Source organism: Styela clava, chromosome 6, assembly GCF_964204865.1.
Source record: "Styela clava chromosome 6, kaStyClav1.hap1.2, whole genome shotgun sequence".
Classification (NCBI taxonomy): domain Eukaryota; kingdom Metazoa; phylum Chordata; class Ascidiacea; order Stolidobranchia; family Styelidae; genus Styela; species Styela clava.
Genome location: NC_135255.1, coordinates 8,230,723 through 8,250,171, shown reverse-complemented (window position 1 = coordinate 8,250,171; position 19,449 = coordinate 8,230,723). Strand labels below are relative to the sequence as shown.

Genomic DNA, 19,449 nt, shown 5'->3' with positions numbered 1-19,449 from the left:
TATCTGCTGCTTTCGAACATGTATATATTTGTGTACTTATCTGAAATGCCTCATGATAACTATAAGTTTGTTAAATTTAATCGCCGTGAAATCCTGATGAATTCCTTTTGAAAATAACACAATACCTTCTTGCGCAGCTGCTGTGTCATGGACGTGAGAAGAAACCCGAGAGTCTCCATGATCTGTATTAAGCTTTCTGAAACAATGTTTCTCATTATCTACTCAAAAAAAGAAATCCAATTTTGTTAATGTGCTTCGCACAATCCTTCACAGGATACACTCAAAATTTATTTATCTGCACAATCGATATGCTTTGGCGCCCTAATAACAGAATGTTGCTGCCGCGGGAATACGATGTCAAGATGCCCATTAAACTCAACAATATCATTATCATAGTAACTTACCCAGAATAATAATAGTTCTTAAAATGAAATTTAACATGCCTTCGAGGTCATTTGTGATATTTTTTACCACTTGACAATTGACAACTTTCGAAAATATTTCATCTGATGATTTGAACGAAAGATACCAATCGGACGATGAAATCTATTAAAACAAAGTTAAATATTATCGAATATCAATTAAAATATATTTTTGTTATTTCCCAGACTTACCATATTTTCATAGTTTCAATGATTGCGAGACTGATCACGCATTGCAGCACCATATTGCAGTGAGAACACATACTTGTACAAAAATGAAGTAAATTTATTAAACATTGTTTACCCATGAAGTAGCAATAAATGGATTGAAATCGTATTTTTGAGTTGCTCTTTCAGCACTTAGGATTATCGCAATGTTTCGTTGTTCAGGGAGAGTTTGCAGTTATGAAGCCTATTAAATTTGATACCTTCATATCGAAATCGGTCTATGCATAAATGTATCAGTGATTTCTAGATGCAGTGATTGGACAAATATCGGCCGACTCAGTAAAATGATCAAACTTTCATTCAAGGGTTTATTTCAGGGATCGGCAAACTACGGCCCGCGACGCTTCACTGAATTATATTAACAAAACAGCTTTATTGACGAATATATTCTTTACGTGACAAAATTTGTTTTGAGAAACTAAATTATACTATAACCTAACAAGTATATAATTCACAATCACTCGTTTAATCAGCCTATAATTGATTATAATTAGAGAAATGGCAACAGAACGTGAAAAAGTAGATGCTGAGCGCAAATGGTTTAATGACGCTGAAAATATTCAAAGGATCAGTCTTCGTGCACTGCTTGAAATTTCTGGGTGAAAAAATGTGATTCATTGGCCATTCCTTTGGTTTTTAACTTTCCGAAACACGTGCTACCCGCCGATGACTTGCAACTTTTAATTTTGGCCAGAAAACGACAAAAGTTTGCCGACCTCTGGTTTACACTTTAAAGCCAGTGAAGTTATACAGTCATCCCAACACAAATCCTCGACCCACTGCCCTATCTCTCTCGACTTTCCTATTCTCGATCCCCTGCCCTGTTTCCCTCGCCCAGCTGCTCCACCTCCCTCAACCTTCTTATCCTCGACCCACCGCCCTATCTCCCTCAACAGTCCTATCCTCGACCCACTGTCCTATTTCCCCCAAACTTCCTATCCCCTTCAACCTCGTCCCAAAATTGAGCTTATCTTACCTGCAACTTAATGAAGTTGCAAAGGACGCAGTTAGTACGTAAATCTTTGGCATCGCTTTTACTATAAAATGTTGAAGAAAAAAACTTTATACGGCCCAGAGCACTATTGCTTATTTTGGATCAGCATCATATTTGACACAAGAATCACGACATGGCCAATTATTAAGGGCATAAAACGGCCTGGTAAAATTTAGAAAACTGTTATTCCCAAAAAAAAAAACATCAGTAGCCCAATTAGTAAAACATTTTTAAACTGCCAATTAAGGTTATTGTTTAATATTTGAGATTCCAGCCTACATATACGAATGCTGTCAATCATGTTTTGTCGACGTACGATTGAATCATCTCATTGGCATACACGACCAGTATAACCCACGGAAGTTGGTCGCAAGATAGTGAAGTTCAGTGTGGCGATCGGGTCGTGAATAAAGCGCCGTTAGGTCAGGTACCAAATAGTATGGCACCGTAGGTCAAAGATAGGTAAGTTGTGGCAGATGGGCAGTGGGTCCGAGGATAGGTAGGTTGAGGGAGATAGGACAGTAGGTCGAAAAGAGAGAGGTTGAGGGAGATAAAGCGGTGGTTCGAGGATGTGAAAGTTGGGGAGATAGAGCAGTGGGTCGAGGATAGGGAGGTTGAAAGAGCTAGGGCAGTGGGTCCTAGGATAGGTAGGTTGAAGGAGATAGGACAGTAGGTCGAAAAGAGATAGGTTGATGGAGATAAAGCGGTGGTTCGAGGATGTGAAAGTTGAAAGAGGTCGAGCAGTGGGTCATGGAGATAGGGGAGTGTAAGTGTCTTCAACGGAGTAATTTTGGCCCGCAAACGACGCAAGTTTGCCGGCCTTTGGTTTAGACTTCAGAGCCAGTGAACCCGTTTGGTCGGGTACCGAATAGTATAGCACTGTAGGTCAAAGATAGGTAAGTTGTGGCAGATAGGGCAGTGGGTTTTCTCCCTCCACAAGATAGGTAAGTTGTGGCAGATACGGCAGTGCCCTTTCTCCCTCCACTTTCCTATCCTCGATCCTCTGTCTTGTCTCCCTCGCTCAACTGCTCCACCTCCCGCAACCTTCCCATCCTCGACCCACCGCCCTATCTGCCTGAACCGTCCTATCCTCGACCCACTGTCCTATTTCCCATCCCCTTCAACCTCTTTATCCTCGTCTCATTGCCATATCACCCTCAACTTTTCTTTTCTCTATCCACTGCACTATCTGCCTCAAATTCCCACCCTCGACCCACTTTCCGACCTCCATCAACTTACTTATCCTCAACCTGCGACACTATACAACCCAGCCCTTAACCTAACGGCGCTACAATCACGACTAGATGGTCAAAAAGAACTCATCTTCATCTTGCAACCAACTTCCATGTGTTATACTGGTCGAGTATGCCAATGAGATGATTCAATCGTATGTCGACAAAACATGATTGACGGCATTCGTAAATGTAGGCTGGAATCTCAATTGGTAATCAATAACCATAATGAGTGGCTTAAAAATGTGCTACTAATTAAGCTACTGATGGCGTCGGGTTTGAGGTGACCGTTTTTAAAATTTTGAAAGGCCCTTCGATATCGACATACCTGAGTTCATTTTCCGAAACTCATTCAATGTCGCTTGTATTTCCGTTCAAGGCAAAACGATGGGGAAATAATAAAATATTTGCACGCTTAGTCATTTTCAACGAATCTTCTGCCATATTTTGTTGTATATACAAATTTCTTTTACGTGACTGAGAAGGCTGAAAAGTCAAAAACAGTCAAAAATATAAGTCGCTCAGTGAGTGTAATCCCTTCCAAACTATTTTAGAGCCATGAAATGTTTTGTCGTAGCTAGCGTTGCCAATTGCTCTTTAATTCAGCGTATAGTCCCAAAATTAAGCTTATCTTATCTGCAACTTAATGAGGTTGCAAAGGACGCAGTTAATACGGATCAGCATCATATTGTCACAAGACTCACGACATGGCCAATTATTAAGGGCATAAAACGGCCTGTTAGAATTTAGAAAACTGTTATTCCCAACAAAAAACCATCAGTAGCCCAATTAGTAAATAAATTTTAAACTGCCAATTAAGGTTATTGTTTAATATTTGAGATTCCAGCCTACATATACGAATGTTGTCAATCATGTTTTGTCGACGTACGATTGAATCATCTCATTGGCATACACGACCAGTATAACCCATGGAAGTTGGTCGCGAGATAGTAAAGTTCAGTGTGGCAATCGGGTCGTGAATAAAGCGCCGTTAGGTCAGGTACCGAATAGTATAGCGCTGAAGGTCAAAGATAGGTAAGTTGTGGCAGATAGGGCAGTGGGTTCTAGGATAGGTAGGTTGAGGGAGATAGGACAGTAGGTTGCAATGGGAGAGGTTGAGGGAGATAAAGCGGTGATTCGAGGATGCGAAAGTTGGGGGAGGTAAAGCAGTGGGTCGAGGGTAGGAAAGTTGAGGGAGCTATGGCAGTGGGTCGAGTATAGGTAAGTAGATGGAGATAGGGCAGTGGGTCGAGGACAGTTTTAAGTGTCTTTAACGGAGTTCTGAGGCTCCGTACGGAGTACTTTGAGAACCCAAAGTCTACGTAGTATGATATAACAATGCAAACAACTAAGTAACGAATGTTTCTCCGATTTTTGATCTCTTCATTTCTTCCTCTTTACACTCTACCATTGCAAAATTATTGGTACTTATTTCAAGAATGGTTTTGCGAGTTTAGGACTTATATTTACCAAAACACAACTAAAATCTAACAAATAACACGCGAAAACCGACAAAACGAGGTAATATCACAACCACGAAAGACTGTCTGAATGGCAAAAGTATCTGAGCGCTTCTGAAACGTTTATTGTTACTTCAATTTTGCACTTATGTTGATTGGCCAATGTTACGGCAGTAAATAAGGAAGTGTATACCCGGGGAAACATTCATAATTATAATCAGATATTTATAAAGTTGTTATACATAAATACCCTGCACAGACGTGATTCTCATATTTATGGAAAATTTAAATTGTTTCGCGACCCAGAGCGGAGGGCTTCGCGACCCAAATTTGGGTCGCGACCCCGTAGTTGCGGACCCCTGCTCTAGAACACTGGTTCTCAACCAGTGGGCCACGACCACTGGTCCGCAGGAACACTTAAAGGTGGGCCACAGACCTATTGAAAATTGCTAGAGTTGCTGATAAAGTTAGTTAAATTTGATGGTAGTAGCAACGAATGATGCTGTTTTTTTGCTACAGGGTGGTAATTTCCACCTAATTATTATTAAAGTGAAAGTGTCAATTTTCGCAGAAAATTTTTTGTGTTTTTTGTGAAATTTTTCCCCAGCATGAAAAATTTCGTGGGCCACAGAATTATTGTGCAGCGAAAATGTGCCACAAATGAAAAAAGGTTTAGAACCATTGCTCTAGATTCTAAAATATATAGGTTATATAATCTAAACCAGTGACTCCCAAAGTGGGCGATATCGCCCCCAGGTGGGCGAAAACGATACAGTGGGGGGCGAAAAAGTTGAAGGGGGCGTTAGGGGGGCGATTTCGCGAAACCTGTTTTTAGTCGGCGCATGGTGCACTTGATTACTGTACTCTGCGTGCTTTCGTACGTTTGAATCACGTGGGCGAATATCAGACGCGAAAGGATTGCTGGACTCGCTGAAATTTCGGTGTTTATTTTAAGAGTGGTTTCGCGAGTTGTTGCCTATAAAATGAAGTATTTGTTTCAAACTATCATTCTAATTCATACCATTCAACAATCTGTTTTTTAAAAGTACCGGTAAAGAATTTTTGCCCAGTTTTTCACAGCTATTTCTACACTAATTTTTGATTACTGTAATTAAACTGAAACTCCTAGGAGGACAAAGTGTTCATTGACTTATTTTATTTAAATTTCTGAAAAACAACTAAAAACTAACGAATATAATTCAAAATCGCGAAAATGTGGTAATGTTCACGACTACGCCTAAAAGTCGGTTTGAGTGAGGAATGTGTCTGAGCGAATGCGAAAGGGGGCATTGTTACATTTATATTTGCATCTTGCTGATTGGCCAAGTAAAGAAGGAAGTCTTTGCTAGGGGAAACATCCGAACGGCGGTTTTAACGATGAATTAATTTTATTTATCATCTACGCTCGAGGAGTATTCGGATATATTGCAATGCAATAAGGAAATCAAATTCATATTCTATTCGAGAGATTCATCACTGCTTAATTTTCGTAAGAATGTATCTTCTCAAAGAAAATCTTTATCAAAATTTCACAAACCATGCAAAAATTTTCACTTCGATGTTTGAAAGTAGGCTACATGTGTCACATTAAATGTTATTGTAATAATTTTTTAATATGACGACTGAGTTGAGTTCACGAATTGTCGGCGTTTTTGCACGATGTTCCGTTTTTAACTTTTAAAAAATATATGCGATCCGCAAAAGAATAGCAATCATAACTTTGTCCCGCGAGCGACGTAAAATTTGCCGACCACTGAGCCATGCGAGTCCACGAATCCAAAACAAATGGCTGAATAATGCTATGGACTCTGGTGATCGGACTGGAGGACGTGGTAGGATGAGGCATGGGGGATGAATTTTACCGCCGAATAACCTATATATATCATGTATTTTGGTGAAGGTCGTCAGGCTGTAGGGATGAATGACATGTACCTAAATCATTATTATAAGTTTTGAAAAATTAATTTTGTTTTCATTATTTCAATGTGAAACGGGGTGGATTTAGGGAGTTAAATACTATAAGGCAAGAGTACACGGCGGTTTTTGAGGAGGTAGAACCCTGGATTCTTCCATATCCGACCTATAATATGGTGAAAAGGGGGTTTTTAGCCGCGAAACTATTGCTATCAAAACAACTAAATTGCCTTTCCATCAGTAAACGTGGTAATTTTAGATGTAATAAAAAACTCGCTGAAGAATACCAAGCTCATCCATCTCATTAAAAAACACTATAAACTATGTTTTGTCTTCTTATTTGGTCTGTAATATATTCGTTTTAGACTTTCAATTTTTTTTGCAGTGCCGGGGGGCGATGAAGTTGTATAAACTAGTGTAGGGGGGCGATGGACAAAAAGTTTGGGAACCACTGATGTAGACTATCCAATAATCTGAACTCCAATAATTTCATTTGCTTGTGTTTTATCAGTAATGTGGATCTTTCGTTACGTTATGAAATTAGTGTTAAATAATTAAACGCCGTTTTTTATTCAGAATATAGGCATGCAATCATGCATATATCGATGTTTTCCTCGAAGGTAAATAAGAAACTCATAATTACTCTATTCCTTCGTACAATCGAAATATAAAACGAAATCTGGTAATTGAGATTCACGTTTGTTCGTATTCAGATGTTAGATCAAGAAAAATAGTTAGTGGGATGCTTCTTTCAGGCACCAATCCATTCATTATCGACCTGGAAGTTCTAAACCTTGTACACTACAGGCTGGTATGTCGATATTTGAAATTTGTTCACATTTTGAAAAGTTACAACAGCCTTAAAATCATTGAGTAGATAACGATTATCTCATATTTTCGACTTCATTACTTTACAGCACTTTACCGGGCAAAGATAGAAGTAGTGAAGAGATCGATTGAAAACGGTAAATATGTAGGTTACTTGTAGATAATTATTTATAGAGATGGCGTAAATGCATTAATGTTTTTTGTACGTCTAACAAAGGCCATTGGAAAAGTAATATCATATTAGCTATGAATGTGGTATAACAGGAGAGTACGACTAAATGCACCACATAGATATGTCGGTATATATATATATAAAAAAAATACATAAATACTATCAATTCCAACCTTATAATATCAATCATTTTGGCGGGTTCATGTCAACACATTAGTGAAACATCATTTCATTTGTGCCCAAGGCAATGGAATTATCTCTATGCTGTAAACTGGGCTAGCAATCAATTCCGTTGAATAATTTGATTTCTTTATATGAAATATTCCACCCAAAAGTAGAAAAATTCGTTTCAGATTATATCCAATCAATATTTCTTAAAAATTCCACAACACTTGAATTAATACAAGTCAACAACCAACAAACTTAAAAAAAATTCTTGTGTATGTGCGTTTGGGGCTAATTTATAGTTTGCTCAGAAAATCCTCATTTATGTTTTCATCTTCGTTTTGGTCATGCATCTATCGCTTGAATGCTTATCATCAAGTTAAAAATAATCTCCCAATTGATAACAATCACAAAAAATGACCAATGTTCCAGCTATCACCAATGCTGCGAATATATATATGTTCGACGACAGCGGAAAACTTCGAGAAAGGAATCACTTCTGAAAGTGTTAGTAAATACATCAATATGCAAGTGAATTTTTATTTATGAACTGAATATGTTTCTATTTTTACAGGATTGCAGATCATTGGAACCTAAAATTCTTTTGTTATTAATATTTTCATGTTTCAAAATAAAAAAAAAGTATATATACAAAATATTATAGCTTTGAGTTATATTCATTCGGGGCAGTGGTCAGCCATCTTTTTAATATCCCGACTCTTTACCCAAAATGAAATTCCCAGTGCACAAAGTTATAAAGTAAACAACCTGATTTTTGAAGACAAGAGAGCGATGCTCAAATATATGGACACGTAATCCAAAACAAAATACTTTCTGTACCGTAATTCTGTTACCGGTAGCATATCAAAAAATCTCCTAGTTCCGCGTCTATCGGGAACCCGCCGTCAAGCCTGGCGGATTAGGTACCGTGTTCCCATGAATAAAAAGTAATCTAGCGCAATTTTGTTTATTATATCAGTTATTATAGGATTCACAGAAAATTTAGAAATAAATAAATGTAATAGCCTTTTAGTGAAAAAAAAACAATTTTCAACCACTGAAAATTTCAAAGCAAAAAAATCGATCCATTAGTTTATGAAAAAAGCATTTATTTTAAAACGATATGTAGAATAACTTTACAACATAATAACAAAATTATTCATATATCCACTCCGTGTCCAAAAACACAGAATACATCTAGGATTCTAGGCAACCAAATATACCCTAAAATCGCACGTTTCAACACAAGATAAACGACTTCCATCGACAATTTACATAACCTTGAAGGTTGCAATGCTGTGGTAGTTTAAGACCGCTGGTCGATTACGGATTCCTCCACCATCAAATCCATGCTTCTGAAAAGAAATAACTGGCTAACTAATCCCGTACCCGACATGGACTGGTACTCTTACGAGAGGCCGTGGTCCGCCACATGATTAAGCCATGGTTAACTAAGCCATCTTATCGGTAATCCTCTCTTCCCTCGGAAAAATATGTAAATCATATCCTACAGGTGCTTGTATAACTGACCCAAAAAGTCTTTCATTGTCATTGGTAAAAAGGATATGCTACCCGCAATTGAATTCATTTACGACTAGTGCTACAAGGTTGGTTGGTTTTGATAGTACTACAAATGTTGATCTAGGTTGGGCATGGATATAAATCTCACCACTTCATTGTTAAATTTTACGAAAATCCCACAATTAGTACAAAGCTGGTACAGGGTGATGAAAGGGCTGGAATATATATTACTAACTTTAGGATATCGCCGCCGAAACGATCGCGGTGACAGAAACATTCGGCGATTATGATGAAAATATTCAGTAAAAAACGCTCCGTTGCCGACTTTTCAATGTTTCTATTAATTTCCAAAGGGAGAATCTACCTCCGACGTTCTGGACCCATGTCGTGTATAAAAAAATTATTCGTTATTCCACTATCAGGTATTCGTTAAAAATATTCGATTTTGCCCATAAACTTGACTTGACAAAGTCTGTCAAACTGATTCGATGAAATAATATAAAACATTTACCAAAAAAGTTTTTTTCTGAATTACGGTAATTAAATGAAAGAAACTGTTGGTCAGGGATGGCCAATACCGAATAGTTCACTATTTCGAATACATTCGAAATTATTATTTTCGATTATGAAATTTCGAATACTTCGAAAATAAAATCCACTAATTGAAGCTTATCTAAATGTATGTAGGAATTTCCATACAAAGAGCAATTGAATAACTGCTATCTACAACCTAGCTATATTACCAGGCATTTCATATTTGCAGATTATTGCGATATATATTTTATATACCATGAGTCATGTTAACAGAATTAAATTAATACGGCAATAGTGGTATCGGTGATAGATTTGATAATTTGCGCAACACAAAATCATCCTAGTAAAACGCCCATACTTTTAAATACCAATCATTATCCAAATTATTTGCCAAAAAGCGGGATAAAGTACGAGTTATTTTTCCGATTTGTGACAATGACTTACGTTGAACAGAATTAAATTAATAAGGCATGACATTTTTTCAATGCTGGTACCAGTCAGGGATTGGATTATTTTGCGCAACAAAATATCATCCTGGTGAAGGATCGATACTTTTAATTTTCGTTATCATGATTATTTGCAGAAATTATTTTCTAATAAATCGACTTGTTTTTCTAACTTGTGACAATTTATTGGATATCGTAACAATTACAGCTAAAAATACCGTATTTCCCGGCTAATAAGTCTACATGGCAAATGGCATCATGTTAGTTTGGTAGAATCATACTCACAGAATTAACTATTTTTTAACAATAAAGCGGTAAATTTAAGTTGTGAAGCGGAAATTATTTTGGACAACCTATTAACCCGAATGTTGAAATAATTTTGGAAGTACTACACTGTACGTGCACGGGTTATTTCACAGCTGTGTTTTCCTGTCCCTGTCGTTTTCTGCTGAAAGGACAAAACGAAAGGGTCACAAATCATTTTATCTCGGTGGCGGTGTTTCTCTTTAAAGTAACGATAACCGGCCTGCGATTAAATATCATGATTGGCAGACCCTAATACCCAAATATAAGGTTACACAAATCATGCCTGAGAAGACTCATGCAAATAATAAGCAGGCCACATAGAAATAATATAAACATACTTTCTCAATTAGACGAAAAAAAAATCAGGTCGAAAAATTGGGCCTAGAAAAACGATTTATTAGCCGCGAAATACGGTGATTGTCAATTTTTCGACTAATGGGAATGAATTTGTAAATTAACTCGTAGACGAATGTCGGCAATGTCCACCCATGCAAATGTGTCGCAACACTATGCGACGTATGGTCGCACAGAATATAAACAATCGAAGTGCCGACTCTATTTCATCGTCATTACAATACGCGAGAACAGCGTAAAAAGTCGTTTGAAGATTCCGGTAAAATGAAACACCACGTTTACGGCGAAAAATGGCTACTATTCGGAATTATTCGAAAATCAGCCAAAAAGGTATTCGAATACTTTGATATTCGATTCGTTTTGGACAACCCTGAGTCTGTTGCCATTATTACAAGCTTGTAATAACCAGGGATGGCCAATTCGAATAAAGTATTCGAATGTATTCGAATATCTCATTATTCGAATATCGGAATTAGCGTTCATAAGAATATCGGATATTTGTGTGACGTTACACATTTTCGACGCCGCTTTCAAGACGTTCCCGTTGAATGAAAACATTCTCGATAAAAACTTGCGCGTGATTGTTTTCATCACTCATCAGCGTAACGTGTTATTTAGGCCGTAAACGCCTTTACGTTTGTGTTATTTTCTCTAAAACGAAAATTTTCCACAAATTTGTTCCACGATAACGATGACAATTATTTTATTTTTGTACCCGCACGGAATTGGAATCTGGTAAATACGTTCATTGACGGTGAGTTTCTAAAGACAACGCAACTTTTTGATTGAAAAGCGGCAATTTAAAATACTGAAAATAAAACCGTATACAATATAAGTTTTATTGAGGCCCGCGAAAATTTAAAAAACGCTCTTTTAGGCAGTGAAAACCGCAAAATTTCGTGTGCCTCTGGCACACATTATGTTTGGTCAGCGTTTAGAAACATATCGTCACGAATTGAGGGCGGGATTTGCCTGATTATCCATTACTTTAAATTGCCGTCAGATATTTTCGTGTTAACATGATACAAGGTTTGAAACGCGACTTTTTCTCGGGTTGTGAGTAGGGCTGGACATTTTTGAATACCTGATGATTTCAGAATCGAATCGAATAATTTTTTTCGAATCGAATCGAATCTCGAATACTTGGAAGGTATGAAATTGTAAGTAAATTTCTTAGTATTTTAGGTCCTCCAGACACATAAATTACTGAAAACATAGAATACATCACTGACAATAAAAAACACGTTTTCATCAATACCTCAATACAGAGAAGAGTCATAAGTCAGAATTGTGTTGAAAAAATATGGCTTCAATGAAAATAAAAATTGAGAAATTTACCTCGACCCTTGGCAGAAAGAGTAAAACAAGATGGCGGCGATTCGAAAATTTGCTCTAAACCGATTCGAATAATTTACTATTCGATTCGAAATGCCCAGCCCTAGTTGTGAAGATGTACCGATATATAATATAATCAATCTAAAGTATATTCAATCAATTTTATTGTGATGAAATAAATTTTACTCTGAGATGTTACAGCAGATTTATGGATTTTTCGAACGGTTTTATCTAAAAATAATCAGAGTGGCAGCATTTCGATTGAGCGGAGTCACTGTTAACAAGTACATCTAAATATTTGCCGAATTCGCAAAATACGGATCAAAACATTATTTAATCGGGCAGTTTACCACACGTTTTTATTTTTATGACCGCGACGCAACCGCAGGTTAAATTGAAGACAATTAAATTAATAAAGCAAGACATTTTAAATATGCCCGTATCGGTCACGAATTCATCACTTTGCACAACAGAAAAATATATATTCGTTGTTATATTATTTGTTGTAAAAGTCAACTCTTTTAACAGGTGGCATAATCGCGGCGATGAATATGTATTTTTAATTTACTGCTAAACCTTATATATATGTATATTCATTGTATGAAATGAATTATACTCTACACTTAACAGGATTTTATATCATTATTTGAAATTTTTCTAACGGCGATAACGAGTTGGAAAGATTGCAAAAATACGTATTAAAATTAAATACATCAGGCAGTTTATCCCGTACTTTTTTAGGTCACAGATCGCCGTGGACCGAATAGTAATGTTTTTTTTTTTTTGACGTAAGAATAAGCAACCGCGAGTTACGTTGGACACATTAAATTAAATTAATTAATTAAATTAATTATTAAATTAAATCAGATATTTTAATTTTAGAATCTCGTAGTTGTCACGGATTGAATATTTTACGTAACAGGTAAACTTGCTGGTTGCAAAAAAAACACCCGGCAATTCAATGGCATTAGTAATGTAACAATATGTCAGAAGATGTTTCTGATTATTTTTATGACGAAACAACATCAAATTCAATTTTTTGTTTACCCTTGCGCAAATGCGACGCGGGCCACAAAAAATGAAGCAGCGGGCCTGGGTTTGGACCACCCTGCACTATACTATCCGTCATATTGGTTCACATACTACCTTTATCTTTATTTGTTACAGATTCACGGACTTGATAGTAGGGCAACCGACCGACCACCTGCTACCCAGGAGTCGGCAACCTTTTGTCGCTCGCGGGCCAAAATTAAGGGTTGCAAGTCTCGGCGGGCCGCACATACGTTTTGAAAGTTGAAAACGGAACAGCACGCGGGGACTGCGACAATTCATGAACTCAACTCAGTCGTCTTATTAAAAGAAATAAAATTACAAATGACATTTAATGTGACACTGTCTTGTTGCTGCATCACGCTTGATATTTTTTCGACATCACACTGAATGAAGCCAAAATTGGAAATTTTCTAAATGGGCATCACTAATCCAAGTTCTCTTCTAGTCCTTTCTAAGGATCATTTTCTAAAATAATTGTTTGCACACATATATACTTCCAAACATCGAAGTGAATTTTGTCGTATGGTTTGTCAAATTTTGATAGAGATTTTTTTTAAGAAGATACATTTTTATATAAATTAAGCAGTGATGCACCTCCCGAACGAATTATGAATTTTATTTTCTCATTGCATTGTATCTCAAGGAGCTTCATTTGGATATTTCCTGCACTATTTAAACCCTGCACTCAGCATCAACTCTTTTCGTGTTGCCATTTGTCTAATTATAATTGAATTGTAGGATCGTTAAACGAGTAGCTATTCACTAAATTGCTACCTTATGATATAATTTTTTTAAACGTGTCACACGATAAATTCTGTTACAGTAAAAAATATAGTCTACTCCTCGAGCGTAGATTATAAAATTATTTCACCGTCAAAACCGCCGTTTTGTCTTTATAATTCAGTGGAGCGCCGCGTGCCGAATTATTTTACTCGTAGGTCGTAGGTTTCCGACCCCTGGTCTACGCGAACTACCTTACGGCGAGTGGAGTCCAGCAATCATCTCGCGTGTGATTATCGCCCACGGAATGCAAACCTGCGAATGCACGCATAGTACAGTAGGCCCTAATCAAGTTCATGATGCGCAAGCCGCCGAACAAATACAGGTTTCGCGAAATTGCCCTCATTCAGCTTTTTCGCCCACTTCGGTATCGTTTTCGCCCGCTGGGGGCGATATCGCCCACTTTGGGAATCCCTGGCCTAAATAACACGTCACACTGACGAAGACAATCGGCGATTTTAATAACAAAAGTAGCGCTGTGAAAATTCCAATTTTGCCAACGTAACTGAAAATAAATTCCGTTAAGTACGTGCAAGCCTAACGCTTATTTCAATTGTGAATTCACACCGACGACTGTTGATATCGAAGAAAGTTACTGGTACCCAGCAGCGATTATGCGCACAGCACACACTTATTCAACACATCCACTTACCGACGTACCGAAAAATATCGCGCGGCGACGTTGCAAGTTTTGCACACTGTAAATTACGATTAACCGAAATTGGAAAATGCTATTCGAATACAGCTCTAAACGGAAACGATAGGGGCAGCCCTACCGATCACCCATTTTCTTACACCATATTATTTCCGTACCAATATGGCGCACAACCTGATCATAATATGCGTATAATTTTCGATATTGATGACGTCATCGCACAAAAAACTAATCTCATGGAAGCCACAGACAAAATAACTAAATGTAATAGCCTTCCAGCGAAAATTACAATGGGTCCAGTAGTCGTCAATGAGAGAAGCGATTTTTTCTTACGGTAACACGAAGAAAAATTCTTACAACATAATAACAGAACGATCCATATGCCCATTTCTTGTCCAATTAATTTTGTAACTTTCAATAAAAAGTTCGCCATACATTATTAGACCACCACAGCAAATGGGTAATGTGCGCCTTAGCGGACGAATAGTGTTCTATTGGGGTTTCGGAAGTGTAAGATTAATGTAGATGCCATATTAAAGTAATTTACGTTGTTACATACATCCATTTTTTGAAATTAGGAAACCTGTTGTTAGTTCGACACAAAAGAGAGCAAATTTATAATGCAAAGTGCGCCTTTTATAGAGCACGGGCAAGTCAAGTTTATTTTTTCAACTAACAAATAATCAAGTACCGGTATATATATACAAATTTCGAGAAGAAAAAAAAACAGTTCAACTGCGGAATAGATGCCGCGGGAAACCAAAGCTATTAATTATCTAACAAAGACATCGAAGCTTACTTATGTGGCCATTTGGCCCGCAATTCAGAAGAATCGCCCACCCCCGTCAAAGTTACAGTATAATAGATTCGACGAGATGGGGAGGATGTTATCGGAGAATTAACAATCGCACAGGTGGAGTTTATACTGTTATTATTCTTACAGTTGATCATAAGTGATATCAGTTGGACTAATATTCGCTTATTGGACAGAGTGGGATGTTATTTTTTCAACTTTGATTACATATAGTCCTATACTGTACTCAATTATCCATTCATTCCGAAGGCGTTTTGTGCATGTAAAAGAAACCGTAGTGCTAACAATCAACAACGCAATGTAGTATAGTATTTCTACAATATATTCTTACTATCACCTTCTGCCCACAAAATACATTTGAGTTGAAGACCTGTGTCATAATGGCAGGGAAAAGGCGAAAATATGCATGGTCGATAGACGAAAATATTGCATAGAGACTGAGGTAATCCGTGTATCTTCGAATATTAAATGATACACGAGATTCATAATGTCGTAGCGCTAAAATATACTAACTGACAAAATTTTTATTTTGGGGTTAATGGCATTCAATGAACACTTCGGACCAAGTTTGTCGTGTTATTGGTGTCTTTAATTAACGTTTTTACGGGTCATAACTTTACCACATGACCTCATAATCACGTGACCTATAATTTTGTTTATATTTTCTGCTGTTTTACAACAAACTGGTGTTGTTGTCGTGCTATTCTGCGTGCTTCTTTCCGACTGTGAGCACATTTTCATAGGATTGTAGGAAGATAACAATCGAAAAAAGATGTCTTCAAGAGACAGGATTGCTATATTTCCATCTCGCATGTAAGTCCTGAATGTTCTTAGAATCCAGGTCTGTCTTGTCTGTTCATTCCATCAAATTTTGAAGTGAAAATATTTTGCTTTAGCATTCAAGAGTTTTTAGCACCATTTAGGTCATGTGACAGACTACGAAAGTCACAATTGATTGTAAATTATCATCAAGACGAGCATGGCGCTATCTGATGCATCTGCCGTCATGCCAGATGCCCTTGCTTCAGACAAATAAAGTGTTTGTTTTATTAAACTAAATGTCAGGACATCTTGGCCAGTTTATACCGAATTAACTTTGTGTATATTATATATATTATTTTGTATACCATTGTTCGTTTACGGTTGACAAAACAATAAATCTCTCTCTCTCTCTCTCTTGGAATCGAAGAACTGTGCCATACTAGTTAAAAATACAGAAGTATGGTGCTAAACCTAAATATGTAAAATTCTATCCTAATCTATTGTCGAATCTATACTTTCTATTGTGCCTGTTTTATTTTCGTATTAAATACTGAATGAAAACCCTGCAAACTCATTGCGTGGATCCTGGATAATTAAATAAATTAGCAACAATGGCAATTCTATTGGCCATATAAAAAATACGCGCAATAATTTGTTACCTTGTCTGACATTCCTAATTTTACGAAACGGTATTGGTGCACTTTATGCAACACTATGAATTGAAACAATACCTAAATAGGCCTACTGCTCGGCAAATTTTATTTTGTTTCTGTGTGTTAGCAGGAGCAGTGGGGTAATTCTCGCAGAATTCAAAGGATCAGTTTAGTGACGTGCGAGTTCCGTGCCTAAGCAAAGCGGCATAGGTACTGGATATATGAGTAGCAAAATGACATGTTAATACTCAAGAGAAAGGGCGCTCCCGTAGTATGTGAATCAAAATGGCGGACACCGGAATGTAGTATGTGTACCAGGTTAGGCCATAATTTCAGGTACAAATACTACTAATCACTTGGCTAGTCCCCGAACTCGTAATAGAACTAAGATAAGGTAAATTGGAACAAAATTATGGCCTAACCCTAACCTGGTGCACATACTACGTTCCGGTGTCCGCCATCTTGGTTCACATACTACGAAAGTACCAAAGAATGACATCGAAAGATTATTGTTACGTAATGATACACAGCGCGTTATTTTTTTGTTGCATAGCGATCCAAGTTTGCCTCCTTTCCCCCAAATTATGAAAAGTGTCCGCCTCTGGGCTAGGTGTCGATTCTTTTGCGCGCGCACCCACATTCCCCAAGTGCTGCACACACATCTACTATACTGCCTCATGCTAAAATATAATAACGATTGCTACTTCCATTGAGCAAGCTTGGGAACTTAGTATTAGCGACATAATTAATTTAAGCCAGAGAATGCGAATAAACAGTTGCAGACAAGGTTCACGGCGTCACCCTCAACCGATGAGGAAATGCGTTTTCAGTGCTTGGATAATAGATGACCAAATACGTGATCAACTTAGTTTACTCTCATCTTCTTTCCATGCTTAAAATTAAAAGGCGCTAAACCAAACATCTTCATTTATAAGAAAAGCAATGCAAAAATATCACTGAGCTTTTATTTTTATCGTCCAACTAAATGTCAGTATCCTAGATACCCACCAAAATTACAGTATTAAGTTTAACAGCCTTTCTTCCCGGTCGATGGACGTGGATGTAGAAAATTACTATGCACAATGCACGAGGAGTGTATATATATTGCAATTAAGTCTGTTATTTATCACCCACACATAAAATCAAAAACGCGGTAATGGTTGTGTTGTATTCAATCTTTATTTATCTATGCTTACACACATACATGTCAAGAAACTAGAATGCTTTGATTCACATTTTAATATTCGCTATATCTTTTTCTATCAATGCGTCTAAAATTGATCTTCGGTAAGGAAATATACCTAATGAATTCACCGTAAAATATAAATGTACATGCTTTTGTACCTTATGCGAAATAATAATTTTATTGATTTCAGTAAATAGTAAGTCTTATTTCACATTTCAATCTGGAGATCTCAGTAAGAAATTTTCAACAAATTACCCAAAACTTTTATGATGATTTCAAGTTGTTTATAGCAATAAAGCCTTGATTGACAGATACTAGGCAAACTCGATTATTTTGAAATGATAATTATTTCTGATTCAATGTTTATATACAGATGATAAATCTAAGCACAATTACTATATTGACATGAAATAACTCAATTGTGTCAAAAAAGGAATTAATTTTGATCATGAAATCAGAAAATGACAATAAGAAATGAAAAATATTCAGCGTTTTCATCACGCATGGTCATTTTATATCTCCAACGTTGATATTTGGCATTTTCCTTCGTAGTAGATGTAACTAAAATAGAAAGTTTGCAATATTGTTCTAAATTAATGCAATAAGTTAAATTTTAACCAATGAAATCAATTTTGCTTAAAAACTGCGGATCGTGAATTTTGTGTGTAAATTGTTGTTCAACGTCTCTTTTACTCCAAATTTGTGTATTTCTTCAATAACAAATATAGCAAACTAAAAACGATTATACTCACGAGCCTTTCCGCCGACAGGGCATGCATCTATTGGCCATCGTCATTTGCAAGTTATAGGTTATAGGTCCCCCATGATGTATTACACAGACTGGTGCGAGTTCACGAGTGCAAACACCCTCTTTCTCTCGTTCCATGCAATTCTGAATATGAAACAATAAAGTTAACTTCAATGGAAGTGAATTGTGGTGATAAATTTGTTGTCGATTAGGCAATATAACTGTACTCAAGAGGTACGGGAACGCCCGACAAATACTCATATGTCATTCTTAAAATGTTGCCACATAGCGCTCATAATACAACTCAATGTATGTACTACAGTTGTATGTATTTTAATGATGAAATCTGCGTGTTACTTACGGAAAATTTGCGTTTGTATCGAGACTTATTGAATTTCAAAAAATTGAATTGAAGTTCCTAAAACATTGGACGTACCAGGAACGTATTAGAAATTATTTTTCAATTCTTAGGTCAAATGTGTATAGCATCACATTATCCGACGATAAGTGCCCAACTGATTGAAAACTACTGTTCTAATGATTAGCGCCACGTCACAGCATGTAACTTCACACATTGTTGTGTGGTATTTCATGTTATCACACAAAAAATGAACACTGTATTGCAATCTCATTTAGTTTGATTAACATGCCGTTTCAATACACGAGTCGTTTAATTTGATATAAATATCATTACTATACTTACGTAGATTCTGAGTAACGGTATATCGGATATGTCAGAGCAGGAACCTATAAATATATATTATTAGTATTAATATATGTAATTTATCCCAAGTGAATTAAAAATCAAAAAAATTTACTTACTTGCAATTGCTAAGCACATCATCAATACGACAAATCGCAACATTTTGTTCGGCGTTAAGACGAGA

At 36.8% G+C, this 19,449-nt stretch overlaps 1 long non-coding RNA gene across 1 annotated transcript; it reads right to left on the bottom strand.

The window, feature by feature from the left end:
- Positions 1-17,777: 17,777 nt before the first annotated feature.
- LOC144424555 (uncharacterized) lies at positions 17,778-19,449 on the bottom strand. Its single transcript, XR_013476758.1, has 4 exons — positions 19,385-19,449; positions 19,266-19,309; positions 18,567-18,706; positions 17,778-18,375 (listed from the first exon to the last, which is right to left on the bottom strand). It is a non-coding gene; the product is annotated as an uncharacterized LOC144424555 (long non-coding RNA).